Here is a 14432-nt window from a genome sequence, read left to right as displayed (position 1 = left end):
TCCCCAAGTCCTTGGGGACTTGGATTTCCAGTGTGAATGAACCCAGGCCCACATCTTCACCTCCCTGGTGCTTGACCTGCCGATGTCCTATGGAGTTCACTTTCCTACCTCTTCAACCACCCACACCCAGGATCACAACGTGCTGAACTTCTGCTAGAACATAAATCCCAGCCTCCTGCTTACCAACCACAACCTCATATCATTTCAACAAAGCCCTTCAATTGCATTCTTTCTCATACTCTCTTTCCTGTCCTCTGGAACCACTCTCCATCACTTATCCCGTCTCTCACGTACATCTTGAACCCACCCCTCTCACACATCCTCACCATTCAATTCATGATCCATTCTCTTCAGGCTAGAAAAGACTAAATCCCTCCTGCAGCAGATGCTCTCAGTGCCCCCATCTGTAGCCCCTCAGCTCTTGGCATTTTCATCACTTTCATCCGACTTCCAACTGCTGTCTCCTGTCTTTTCACCTGAGAACTTTATCTGGCTGCCAGAGCCTCCTTTCCCCATGCACACGGCCTGCCAAAGGTGCCTGGGAACTAATGCGTCCCCACTCCCCGAGGAACAGAAGCTCAACCAATGACTGAAGTTGGTGGATACATATATCCCAGCTCCCTTGCTCCCCATGGGGAATTAACTTTGAACACGTAGTCCATACTGTCTTCCAGGGTTACCCAATAAGATTAAGCTCCATATTCCCACATCGATCTTGCTTGCTGACATATTGTTTATTGATGTCTCACTTAATCACGCCCCCCATGCTGGTGTTTCCTGGGATCATCTCCAAAATAAACCACTTGCACTCAATTCTGTTTCAATATCTGCTTTTGAAGGAATGCAGGCACCTCCTGCAAACCAGCGTCTCCTCTGGGTCCCGCCCAACCTCTTGCCTGCCTTTCTTAGAGCAGCATGTACACGATGCTCATCTCTCTCCCATTCCCTCTCCAACCCACCACAGTCTCGTTTCTGCCTCCAGCTTTTTCCTAAATATATACAGTTGTCTCCCCTTTTATTTGATCTCAGTGCAACTTTCCATATGCTGCCATTCTGTTCCCGCAGCCCTCTCCCTTGGCTTCACGACATCACTCTGCTGTTCTTCCTGCCTCTCTGCCATCCCTTGTCAAGTTCTTTCTCAGCTCTTTGAAACTCCAACCACCGTTTAAATGTTGAGACTCCTAAATGCTCCACCACCCTTGGCCTTTCTCTCCTCTTACTCTTAGATTATACACTCTCCTTGGATGACATCACCCAGGTATGAGTCATAGTTGACTTTCCAATCGTTTAATCCATGCAAAGCGCAATCCCAAGTGTCAGAGCTTGACTCCAACTGCCAATCAAATCTCTCCAGCATGTCCTCAACCCAAACCACTGTCTATCTTTCCTTGCCCCTCTCTGGTTTATGTCACTACCATCCACACAGTCATCCAAGCCACTTGGAGTCATCTTAAACTCCTTTTCTTGTTTTGCCCAGGACATCCAATCACCACCCAATCGTGTCAATTTGTCCTTGTAAACATCTCTCCTCTCCATCATGGCCTCGCCCAGGTCACCATCATCTCTTGCCCAGATTGCTGCCATAGCCTCTTTACCAGTTTCTCTACCTCCAGTGACCACAATCCAATCAATTCCTTCTGAAACACAACCATCAGCCCCTCCTTCCCTGCTGCTCACAACCCTCCAATGATCTCCCTACCCTCAAGTAAAGTTCAAATCCCTTAACAGCCTCCCAGGATCCTTCCCAATATAGCCCCCTCCTACCTTTCCAGTCTCACCTCTCACCACTTTGCTTGCTTTATCCCAGTGACTCCCAACCCTGGCTAAACGTTAGTGTTACTTGGGGAGCTTTAAAAAAAATACCAGTACCTTGACCCTGCTCCCCAAAATTATGACGTCCATAATCAGGGATTAGGTGTGGGCATTTGTAGTTTTTCAAAGCCCCCAAGTGATTCAGTTTGCAGCCAGAGCTGTGAGCACTACTGTAACCCAACTGAAACGGTTAGAGTTCCGCCCAGTTCCCATGTTCTCCCACATCCCTGTGCTCACCCATCCTGGCTCTGGCGACACCTCCCCCTCTACTTGCTTCCCATGGAAAGCACCTACTTATTCTTTAAAACTCAGCTCCAGAGAATCTTCCCTGACTGCAGCTTCCCAGTCTGAGCTAGGAGCTCTTTTCCCAAATCCCAGTCTCCTGTGCTTAACCCTATCAGAGCATTTATCACATTGAATATTAACTATATCATCTGAAAGAGGCAGTATAATGTGACCTTGTGAAGGTGACATTCGGGGGTGGGTATTTCATCATTACAACACCAGAGCCTAGCACAGTGGGTCACCCATTAGATCACTCAATTCCTGTTTGCTGAATGAATCATTGAATGAATGTCACCCTCCACTAGCCATGAAGGTTGGAACTTTGGTGTCCTTTTACTTCTCTATCTCCCTCCCCTAGTTTCAGGCTAGTGCACATAGTAGGTGCTCAACAAATATTTGTTGAGTGAATGAATAAATGTGAGACACGAGAGACAAGCATTCACCTTGTCCTAATTTTTACAGAAAAGCTTTGGGGAGCAGAGACAAATCAAATTGAACTTCCTCCAGTTTTGCTAAAATGGAATTTGCCAAAGACGTCCTGAAAAATGGATTTAATTAGGCCCGTTAATAGGGGAGTCGTTGGTGGCTAAGATTTAAAGCTGAGGCTAGAAAAGGTATCGATAATTTTACCATTTTAAATTATATAGGAGGTTATTTCTCACTCCCACCCCAATTAAGAGAATGCCTCTCGATGAAACCTCAGCTTTGGAGGGAAATGAAGCCAAAGATGGAGGCAGGATCTGATATTTCATTGAAATGGAACAACAGAGGCATCACAGCAGAAACCCAGCTGCCTCAGCCCAGGTGTGCCCCCCACAGGGAAGGGGATTAGTAGCATTGCACAGTCAGATCTCATTACACTAACAATTGTCAGCACAACCCCGTGTGGCTTTTAATTGCAAGAAACATCTAGGAGAGGGAAAGGTGCTGCAGTCTCTAATGACGGAGTGAACTTCTGCGTACATTTTCAGAGCCCCATGGATATCTTTCATTCCTTTCTCCCATTAGGCAGTTTTAGAGATTCAAGTTCTAATTGGTTCCACAATCAGGTCCTGAAGGGACACACCTATACTCTTTAGCTTGCCACTGTCAGAAATACTCAGCTGCCCCCAAATTAGAGAGCCAAATAAAAGCTCAATCTGGGGTTTCAGCTTCCTTCAGATACAAGGGGAATTGATCATCCACTGGGGAATAGTTTCTTCTTTGGGAGCCCAGAAATTGACATAACAGGGCATCATGCATTCTACAAATCCTTACTGAATGTCACGTGAAACTATGTGGTCTAGGCAGGGCTCGGACTAGGATGAGACCGGTTAGGCATTTGCCTGGGGAAGGGTAACATTTCAGAGGGTGCCAAACAGTTGTAATTACGGTAATCAGCATTTTAACACAGTGATATAAAATAAAAACTGGGCCGGGCGCGGTGGCTCAAGCCTGTAATCCCAGCACTTTGGGAGGCCGAGGCGGGTGGATCATGAGGTCGAGAAATCGAGACCATCCTGGTCAACACGGTGAAACCCCGTCTCTACTAAAAATACAAAAAACTAGCTGGGTGTGGTGGCGCATGCCTGTAATCCCAGCTACTCAGGAGGCTGAGGCAGGAGAATTGCCTGAGCCTAGGAGGCGGAGGTTGCGGTGAGCCGAGATCGCGCCATTGCACTCTAGCCTGGGTAACAAGAGCGAAACTCCATCTCAAAAAAATAAAAATAAAAAATAAATAAAATAAAAATAAATAAATAAATAAATAAAAACTAAAGCAGAGGCCAGACACAGTGTCTCAAGCCTGTAATCCCAGCACATTGGGAGGTCGAGGCAGGTGGATCGCCTGAGGTCAGGAATTCGAGACCAGCCTGGCCAAGATGCTTAAACCTCATCTCTACTAAAAGTACAAAAATTAGCTGGGCATGGTTGCACACACCTGTAATTCCAGCTACTTGGGAGGCATGAGAATCACTTGAACCCAGGAGGCAGAGGTTGCGGTGAAGCAGTGAGCCAAGATCACACCAATGCACTCCAACCTAGACAACAGAGGTAGACTCCATATCAAAAAAAAAAAATTAATGCAGAAATATCCACAATGAACAAAACATGGAAGTTTTCACTGAAGAGCCAAGCTTGTACTTGCGAGATGTCTCACCCATCTCTCTCCAGTTCCACCTGTGGTCCTAGGCACTGGGATACAGCAGTGAACTGGGCAAAACCCATCCCTCGTGTAAATTCTAGGCAAATAATGAACAAACAATGGACAAAATATACTAATGGTAAAGAGTGTTACGGAGAGAGAGAGGAAAAAAAAAGAAGGAAAAGAAATAATTCCAGAATCAACATCTCAAAGTCCCCTTTCCAGCCAAGACTTTCTACCACTTGGCATAGTCCAAAGAACACAGACTCAGGTCAGTCCAAGGGACAGATCCTAGCCCACCCCGCTACCCGCACTTCATCTTCGGGAAAGTATCTCAGTCTCCCCACTTCAGGCTCACACTCTATAATCTGAGGAATGGAAAGCCAAAAGTTTATAATAAAGAATAATATAGGATATATAGTTATTGACGTAGATATAGATACAGGTGAACAGAGATTTAAATCACATTTGGGAGCAGACACTACACATGATGCCTTGTGCTGAGCTCAGTATGATCACCTCTCCTTTAACCCTCATGCAATCGAGTGAAGTGGGCATTTCTAGCATGTGAGAAGCTTAAGACTTGCTTTCAAACAGCTTGTTCAACCTCTCATGCCCGTAAATATGAAGAATGAGGCTTTGAGCTGCTTCAGCCCAACTTCCCATCTACAATGCTCCACGTGGCAAACCGAAACCAGGTTCTGCCCCTAAGCTGATCCTGAGAAAGTATCTGCATTTTTCTGAGCCTGTCATCATCATCTTCAAAACGGGGCTCCACCCTCACTCCTCAAGGACCATCCAGAACACCAGGGGCCTGGCATAGGGAAGGTACCCATGAATGTGCACCCCTCACATTCCACGACTTGGGGCCAGCCCTGCCATAGCTCAGGGGGTTGCACTAATTTAGAAGTGCTGGGGCAGTGGGGGGACAGAGCTGGCAGCCAAGTAGGTTCTGGGGATTTGGGTGACCATTAACTTCCCCCAGTAATGTTTCTTCCTCTGGAGTTTGAGAGAGCTCCCCAGCTGACCCCAAAAGTGGAGGTGCAAAAGAGGAGGGGCATAGTTGACTATTACCTTCCTTTACAAATGAGGAAACTGAGGCTCCAGAGTCCAGGGTGCACAGGGGTCACACCAATGGGTCCAGTGTACCCAGATCCAAAAGGACGCGGGACCCTCCAAGTCCTGCTTCCGTCCCACTCTTTAAGTCACCCCCTCCTCCCTCTGCTCTGCCCCGGGAGGCAACACCAGTCTTCAGGACGACGGCGGCAGAATCAACAGCGAAGTTCAAATGCAGCCCATTTCCTATTTTCCTGACAGCCTATTTCATGGATCACAGAGACCCAAGTACAGCTGCTTATTCAACAGAGGAAAGAATGAATTCATTTTCATTCCTTAACAACCGATGTGACCTACTCTCTGTTGATCTCTCCCTTCAGAGGCTGCTGCCCTTCCCGTGGACTTTCAATTTGGCCAGAGAGAGAGAAAATGTGCAGTAATGACAGAATGTCCTGCCCGGAGAATGCTGGGAGCCGAATCACTGCCGTGCTGGTAATAAGTCCAAATGAAACATATTATGTCACCTCGTTTGAATTAAACAGATGAACTATAGTCCTAGACCATTAAAAATGAAGCAATCTGCTAGACGGCTTCCCAGTGCTTTGCTCTGAGCGCCCCAAAAAGGTGCTAGGCTCCAGCGGGGTTTTATGTCCTCATTTTCTGCCAATAATTTCTCCTCTCTGCAAATGTGGAGAAATAATTTGATGAAAAGTCTGCTCACATTCCATGACCTGGGGCCAGCCCAGCCCCAGCTCAGGGGGTTGCTCTAATTTAGAATCATAGAGTGGGGTAGGGGGGCGTGGGACAGAGCTGGCAACCAAGTGTGTCTGGGGGTGTGGGTGACCATTAGCTGCCCCCTGGCAATGTTTCCTCCTCCAGGAGTTCAAGGGAGCTCCCCACCTGCACCCCAAAAGCCTCAGAGGAGGGGCACAGTTGATTGTTTCCTTCCTTTACAAATGAGGAGACTGAAGCTCCAGAGTCCAGGGTGCATGGAGGTCACACCAATGGGCCCATTGTACCCGGATGCAAAAGGACGCCCACCCAGATGTAAAAAGGACCCTGCAAATCCTGCTTCCGTCCCACTCCTTACATGTGTCTGAGCATCCAGTTCCTACACACTTCACCCCACCCTTCCATGACACAAGCAGCCTGTCCCTCAGGCTCTGCCATCTCCTGGCTTTCTGGCCCAGCCAGTTGCTCCCCTTCCCTGAGAGCCTCTCTCCATCTGCACACCTGTAGATAGGGCTGCACTGTCAGAGTTAGGATGGACTGGGAGTCAGCAGACCCGGCTTAAATCCCAACTCTGCTGCTTACAACCCATGCAGCTTTTAGAAATCTTTTCCCTCCACTGAGCCTCAGTTTCCTCAACTATAACTCAGAACTTAAAAAGTCAGAGTGTTCCTCAAAGGCCCCTCTGCCTCTAGCATCCCACCTGCCACCCAAATCCTTTCCGACGTGCATTTAACATCTTTCCAACTTTAGAAATCAGCAGCAGGGTAAAACACAGCTTTTTTTTTTTTTTTTTTTTTTTTTTTTACCCCGGCTGGAGTGCAATGGCGCAATCTCGGCTCACCGCAACCTCCGCCTCCTGGGTTGAGGCAATTCTCCTGCCTCAGCCTCCCGAGTAGCTGGGACTACAGGCGACACAGCTCTTATTTAATACACACGCAAAATGAGCACATTTAGTTCGACTTATATTGATGATAAAAAGGCTTAATATCAACAGAGAAGGATAATATAACTTAAGCCTCCCAAACTTTGCATGTATTACTTTCCAGTCAGTAAAGCACATCACTGCAAGGGTTTTACATGTACTCATTCAGCAAAACTGCATGGAATACCATAGCACTGGGAACTACTAGGCACTGGAGACTCAGCTGCGACAAAACATACTCTCCCTGGTCTCAAGGATATCAATAGCTCACATCTACTACACCATTTTACAGAGGAGGAAATAGGCTGATAACTCACCCAGGAAGCAGAACCTACATCTGACCCCAGAGTCTGTAAGAAGGAGCTTTGGCAACCCCTGCCAGGGACAAAAACCTGTGAGCCCCCTACTCCCACCCAGGGTCCACCACCAAGGACTTGAGAGGAGGGTCAAGTTCATGGCAGGGCCAGGCACAGCAGCACTGTAGCTGAAGATGAAGTCACAGAAGTTAACCCACTTGGGTGGGGTAAGGAGTCAGGGGAGCAGGATCTTGAAGGAGGATGGGGTGGTTGAAAGGGGGTGAGTCTTTCTGAGGACTGAGCGCAGGCCTCGTCATGCAGCTTCGTGTGGCTTGCAAAACAATCATCTGGGATTCTTAGGTGTGGACTCCTCGTGTGATGGACGGGGATGGGAAGTGTGTTAGTCTTCGTCCACACGGACTCCAGCCCTGCCCCTCCCTGCTATGGTGCCACACGGACTCCAGCCCTGCCCCTCCCTGCTATGGTGCCACACGGACTCCAGCCTTGCCATGCCCTGCTATGGTGCCACATGGACTCCAGCCTTGCCATGCCCTGCTATGGTGCCACACGGACTCAAGCCCTGCCATGCCCTTCTATGGTGCCACATGGACTCCAGCCCTGCCCTGCCCTGCTATGGTGCCACACGGACTCAAGCCCTGCCATGCCCTGCTATGGTGCCACATGGACTACAGCCCTGCCATGCCCTGCTATGGTGCCACATGGACTCAAGCCCTGCCCTGCCCTGCTATGGTGCCACACGGACTCCAGCCCTGCCATGCCCTGCTGTGGTGCCACACGGACTCAAGCCCTGCCATGCCCTGCTATGGTGCCACACGGACTCTAGCCCTCCCCCTCCCTGCTATGGTGCCACACGGACTCCAGCCCTGCCCTGCCCTGCTATGGTGCCACACGGACTCCAGCCCTGCCATGCCCTGCTATGGTGCCACACGGACTCCAGCCCTGCCCCTCCCTGCTATGGTGCCACACGGACTCCAGCCCTGCCCTTCCCTGCTATGGTGTCACAGGGACTCCAGCCCTGCCCTTCCCTGCTATGGTGCCACACGGACTCCAGCCCTGCCCTGCCCTGCTATGGTGCCACACGGACTCCAGCCCTGCCATGCCCTGCTATGGTGCCACACGGACTCCAGCCCTGCCATGCCCTGCTATGGTCCCACATGGACTCCAGCCCTGCCATGCCCTGCTATGGTGCCACACGGACTCCAGCCCTGCCCCTCCCTGCTATGGTGCCACACGGACTCCAGCCCTGCCCTTCCCTGCTATGGTGCCACACGGACTCCAGCCCTGCCATGCCCTGCTATGGTGCCACACGGACTCCAGCCTTGCCCTTCCCTGCTATGGTACCACACGGACTCCAGCCCTGCCATGCCCTGCTATGGTGCCACACGGACTCCAGCCCTGCCCTGCCCTGCTATGGTGCCACACGGACTCCAGCCCTGCCCTGCCCTGCCCTTCCGTTGTTTTTTTCTTGACAGAGTCTCGTTCTGTCTCCCAGGCTGGAGTGCAGTACGATGGCACAATCTCCGCTCGCTGCAACCTCCTCCTCCCAAGTTCAAGCGATTCTAATGCCTCATCCTCCCAAGTAGCTGGGACAACAGGCACGCACCACCATGCCTGCCTAATTTTTTATTTTATTTTATTTTTAGTAGAGACGGGGTTTTGCCATGTTGGCCAGGCTAGTCTTGAACTCCTGGCCTCAAGTGATCCACCCACCTCAGCCTCCCAAAATACTGGGATTACAGGAGCCTCCTGTTCTTTACGCGGCAGTCTATTCAAACTCCAACCCACTCATGTCATGCCCTGCTAAAAACTCTCTGTTGGCTCTTAACGCACTCAGAGTAAAATGCAGCGCCTAGCCCTTTCCGTGGCCCACAGGGCCCAGCCTCCCCGGGGCTCCCTCAGTGACCTCCTCCCCTGGCATTTGCTGGTTCTGATTGAGGGACAGTGTCCCTGTGGGTTCACACGCACGCACACACTCACCATCATTCCCTACTCCCCAGCTCTGCTTTATTTGCCCCCAACATTGATTATCCCTCAACACATCCTACTCCCTTTTATCTCCCTCCATGCACGGAAACTCTCTGAGGGCAAGGCTGAAACACTGCCTAACGCAGAGCAGGAGCCCAATCAATACTGGTGGAAGGCCAGACAGAATATGAGTTCAGGAAACATTTGTCAAAGGAACGAATGAAAACAAGCCAACTCTCCAAGTTAGGAGGTATTATGACGTGTCACACACAGAGGATCGATGCCTAACTTAGCAAGGGTTTCTGCTCATACTAGGAATAAATAGGAGGGTTGGAGGCCTGGGACCGATGGCTAATTTTCTGGGCTGGTAAAGTTCTCCCTGGTGATATTCTTTTCCAGCTTTATAATGTGAGAAAGCATCGCTTCCCCACCAGGGACTTGGATGCTGAGATTCTAGGAGAGGTACTGAGGCAGGACCATAGCTCCAGAACCGACTGCAGAAATCTTCAGGATATAGCTAAATCTGGTGAAACACATCAGTAGTGTCTGGGTCCGTGCAAAGCAGGTGTTGCTGTGGTAACAAACAAACCCCCCAATCTAGATGGCTTAGACCAGTAAGTTTATTACTCACTGACATCACCAATGCAATGGGCAGAGGGTAGGGGTTCTTCTCTACACAGTCACTCAGAGACCCAGGCTCCAAGCACAGTAGGGCTCTGCTGTGTCCAATGCATGCTTCCGAGGTCCCTACAGAAAGGGAAGAAAGAGAAGGACCGTGCACGGGAGATATTTTATGGCCCAAGCCTAGAGAGGTGGACATCCCTTCTGCCCACATTCTATTAGCCCTACCTAGATGGAGTTGGAAACGTACTTTTCCTCTAAGCTCAGAAGAGAAATGAGATGGTCTCGGGAGCATAGAGCACTGTCTGTGCCACACCAAGGAAGGGTGGGATGCTTGGTCTCCAGGAGCCACAGACAATGTGGTTATAACCAGGTTTCCTGTGAGAGCCTTGCCTGGGACTCTGAGTCGAGCTCTGTCTGCTGAGCTGCTGGTCTGGTGAATGTCAGTCTCCCGGGTGAAGAAATTGACACGCATGAGAACAAGGGAACCTGGAGACAGAGGCTGGAATGTGTGTTTGTCTGAGAGGAGGGTTTCTGGGGGGCTAACAGCAAGGAACTGGGGACAGGAACAGCAGCTCAGAGAATGGTCCCAGAATGAGATACCGGGTCCCAGGGTAGAAAACATCTTCCACCTACTTCTCCCTGGATCTTTCGGGGATTTGGAACTCTGAGCTCAGAAGGGTGCTGCTCTGTGTGAGCCTTGAGCACGGTGTCTTTGGAGGATGCCAGAAGCAGTGCCTGGGCAGAACAGCTCTGGTCTTATGCACAAGGGCAGTTGGGGCAGAGGCCAGTAAGAGCACTGCCCTCACGTGGCTGCACAGGTGAGGCAGGAATGAGAAGGCTGGAATCAAGCAACAGAAGCTCCACGAAATGCCTTCCCCAAGACTCCCAGAGTAACCCGCAGAGATGTAAAAGGTCATTAGAAGCTGAGCCATGGCTGTTTATCAGGTCTCAGTGTATCCACAGGCTACAGACCTGGCATTTGAAGTGCTAGATGGGAAGGGAACTCTGATGATTGTGGCCTCTGCCATTTATCCTGAACAAGCCCAAATGCCCACTGCAGTCCTCAGGCCCGTAATGTCACGTGCCCAGAGCAGGTGAGGTGGAAGACAGGGAGAGGGAAGATGCGTTCCGACAGGCTCACCATTAATCCCAGCTGGGGCATCTCCCCTGTTCTGGTTTGGCACAGGGACAGAGTCAGTCCTGACTCCCAGCCTACCTGCCTGGTGTCCAGCCTCCTGCCTCTCCCCTGCCAGCCCCCTAAAGGGCCAGCCTTGTCCCTGCTTCCCATAACAGCTGGGTCCCACCACACCGTTCACTCTGAACATCACCATTAAGCCACCATGCCTGTCTCTTCCTTGCCAGTCCCCATGGAGAGCATAGCACTGGGGACAGTGAGGGACTATATTAACTTCTCCTCCCGGGCTCACAAGGGGCGTGGTTTCAAAGGCAAGAACTTCCCAGTGCCATACCTCCATCCACCTCCCCATCCGGGAGCCTGGAGTTCTTTGTCTAACTTTCCTGCACGCAGGAAAAGTACACAGCCCAGGTGAGTTTCCTTTGCTTAGAAAGCCCCCCAAAAGCTCTGGGGGAGGAGGCTTTCATTGTGGGCCAGGCAAGCAATCCAATATCAGAGTCAAAGATCTGTCCCTCCAGAGGAAGTCTGGAAGAGCTCCTCTCACTGGACGAGAACTTAAATGGGGTGGGAATAACTCCGGGCTTAAATTCCCCATACTCCCTTACCTGTACGGATTTCCCTCTCTGGGATCCCCTCCCACAGCAGCGTGGGAGCCTTCTCTCTCTTTCTCTTTGTCTGTGTGGACTCCATCTCTGGGTCCACTCCCACGGCAGCATGGGAGCGCTCTCTCTCTATTTCTCTTTCTCTCTCTCTCTCCCTAATAAATCTCTTTTCTGCAAAACTCTCTGGGTCCGATACTGACTTGAACAAGCTCACTGAGCCACCAGGGCCCTCTCCCCATTCTTGGGTGAGTGACGCCCAAGGACCTGGGAAAAAAACATCCAATCGGGGAACAGTGAGCGTCTTTGGAACACCCCCACCGCCCTGTTCCTGTTAGGCAGTTACAAAGGAAGCTAGAGAGCAAGATGGCGACCCACTCACCCCTAAGGGATCACGATTTTCGAGCAAAAAAGATGCTGCTGTGTACAGCAAACGGATGCCGAGTTTCGTCCGGCAATGGGAAAGGAATTCATGACAATGATGACAGTGATGATTAGCAGTGATGGTAATAATGCTCTCGCTGAGCAGCGCCCTCCTCCTTTCACCTTGAACCCCACACAGGGCCGGCCAGCCCTCTCCAGACCTCTTAGGGTCATCCTAAGCACCAGGACCACCCATCTCACAAACACTGAGGCAGGAGTTGTGCCAGATCTTTACGCTTCTTTATCTTTGGGGGATCATGGATACCCTTGGGAATGTTATGAAAGCTGTGACTGCCTCCCTAGGGGAAAGAAAGCATATGTTTAGCTCATTGCAGATTTTGTGTACAATTTCAATGACTTCTCGGTGTTTTAAAAATCCATGCATGAACTCTTTAGGGGTCAATGAATATATTAATTCGTTCCATCACTCAAGAAACATCTATGTGTCTACTAATAAGAGGCTTGCTGAGCATTTTCATCTGTAGTTAACTTCTTCATCAGGTTGCAGTCGGAATCATCTACAAGAAAAGCATCCGTGTCCAAGGTAGCACAATTTTCAACGCTGACTGCACGTTGGAATTACCTGGAGAGCTTTTTAAAATTCTATTGCCAAAGCCTCACCTTAGACCAATTAACTCTGAACGTCTGGGGTTGGAACCCAGGCATCCCCAGGTGAACCCAGTAAGTAGCCAAGGGCAAAAACCACTGTCTTAGAAAATCTTGGTCAGATGCAGTGGCTCCTGCCATCCTAGCACTTTGCGAGGCCAAGGCAAGGAGGATTACTGGACAACACAGCAAGACTCCATTGCTGCAAAAAAAGAAAAATATTTTCAAGTGAAAAAGAAAGAAAATCCAAACATGTTTTTTGGAAGGTCCCCAGGTGGTAATGGACACCCCTCGGGTGGTTCATTTATTCATTGATCAACATCTAGTGAGCAGCTACAAGGTGTCAGACACTGTGCTGGGTCTTGGGGGCAGAGCAGAGAATAAGAGATCAGAATCTCTGCCCTCATTAAGTTTACATTCTGGCTGAGGAACTGGCAATAAATAACCAATACATAATTCATTCATGTCACAAGGAACATCAATTAGGAAGCAGCGTAAAGAATGACAGAGGAGGCCGAGTGCGGTGCCTTACATACGTCTGTAATCTCAGCACTGTAGGAGGCTGAGGCCGGCAGATCACCTGGGGTCAGGAGTTCAAGATTATCCTCGCCAACATGGTAAAACCCCATCTCCACCAAAAATACAAAAATTAGCTGGCCATGGTGGCACATGCCTGTAATCCCAGCTATTCAGGAGGCTGAGGCAGAAGAATCGCTTGTACCTGGGAGGCAGAGGTTCCAGCGAGCAGAGATTGTGCCATTGCACTCCAGCCTGGGCAGCAGAGTGAGATTCTGACTCAAAAAAAAAAAAAAAAAAAAAACAACAACAGACGGATGCCAGAGGGGGAAGCACCCTGGGGGTGAAAACAGTCAGTGCTAAGGCCCTTGCAGCAGGTAAGAGCATGAAATATTAAAACCATGCTCTCCAAAGAGCTAAAGAAACCACTAAGAGAAATTCTTGAATTTGCAGAAAGGCAAACAAAAAAAGAAACAACTTGAAACTCCTTTCACTTAAAACTGGCTGAAATCAGCTGGAGTCAATATGGCCAATGGAGTCGGTGCAAGACAAGCTTGCTGATGGCACAGCCTGAATTTCCACTGCATGTTTCACACTAGCTCCTCCCGGATTTGCACATGGGACCCATGAGGAGGCAGGAAGAGATAACTGCGCATGCTCCAGGTCTTCCCAGCCCTCACTTCCGCTTGCGTCAATCACCTACTAATCTCAGAATCCGCTCCCTAAACCTTTTCTAATAAAATTACTGTCTTAAAACCAGCACAGGGAGAGAGATTTGAGCTGACACCTGCCTCCTTCTGAGTCAACTTGCAATAAAAAGCTTTTTTCAGAAACCGAGTTTCATAATGTTAGGGTCCAGTGCATCAGGCTGTGAGTCCCTTTTGCAGCAACAGAGTGCTCAGGCTGGTCGGGCATCCGAGGTGAGGGGCAGGGCAGGGCGTGTGATGAGGTCGGCAGAGCCAGACCAGGCCAGAGCCTTGACGATCTGGCAAGAAATTGAGGTTATACTCCTGACTGCTTTGTTCCCTTCTGTTCTCAAAACCGCTCTGTAGGGCTGGTGCGGTGGCTCACGCCTGTAATTCCAGCACTTTGGGAGCCTGAGGTAGGTGTAACTCTTTGAGGTCAGGAGTTCAAGACCAGCCTGGGTAACATGGCGAAATGCCATCTCTACTAAAAATACAAAAATGAGTCGGGTGTGGTGGTGGGCGCCTGTAATCCCAGCTACTTGTGAGGCTGAGGCAGGAGAATTGCTTGAACCTGAGAGGCGGAGGTTGCAGTGAGCCAAGATCATACCACTGCACTCCAGCCTGGGCGACAG

At 50.0% G+C, this 14432-nt stretch overlaps 1 long non-coding RNA gene across 1 annotated transcript in view; it reads right to left on the bottom strand.

Moving 5' to 3' along the window:
* LOC120367355 (uncharacterized) overlaps positions 1 to 14432 on the bottom strand; it is a 156058-nt gene that overhangs the window by 24836 nt on the left and 116790 nt on the right. The window lies entirely within an intron of this gene.

Source organism: Saimiri boliviensis, chromosome 12 (genome assembly GCF_048565385.1).
Source record: "Saimiri boliviensis isolate mSaiBol1 chromosome 12, mSaiBol1.pri, whole genome shotgun sequence".
Lineage (NCBI taxonomy): Eukaryota > Metazoa > Chordata > Mammalia > Primates > Cebidae > Saimiri > Saimiri boliviensis.
Note: the sequence above shows the minus strand (reverse complement) of the source record. Positions and strands in the feature narration are given on the sequence as shown.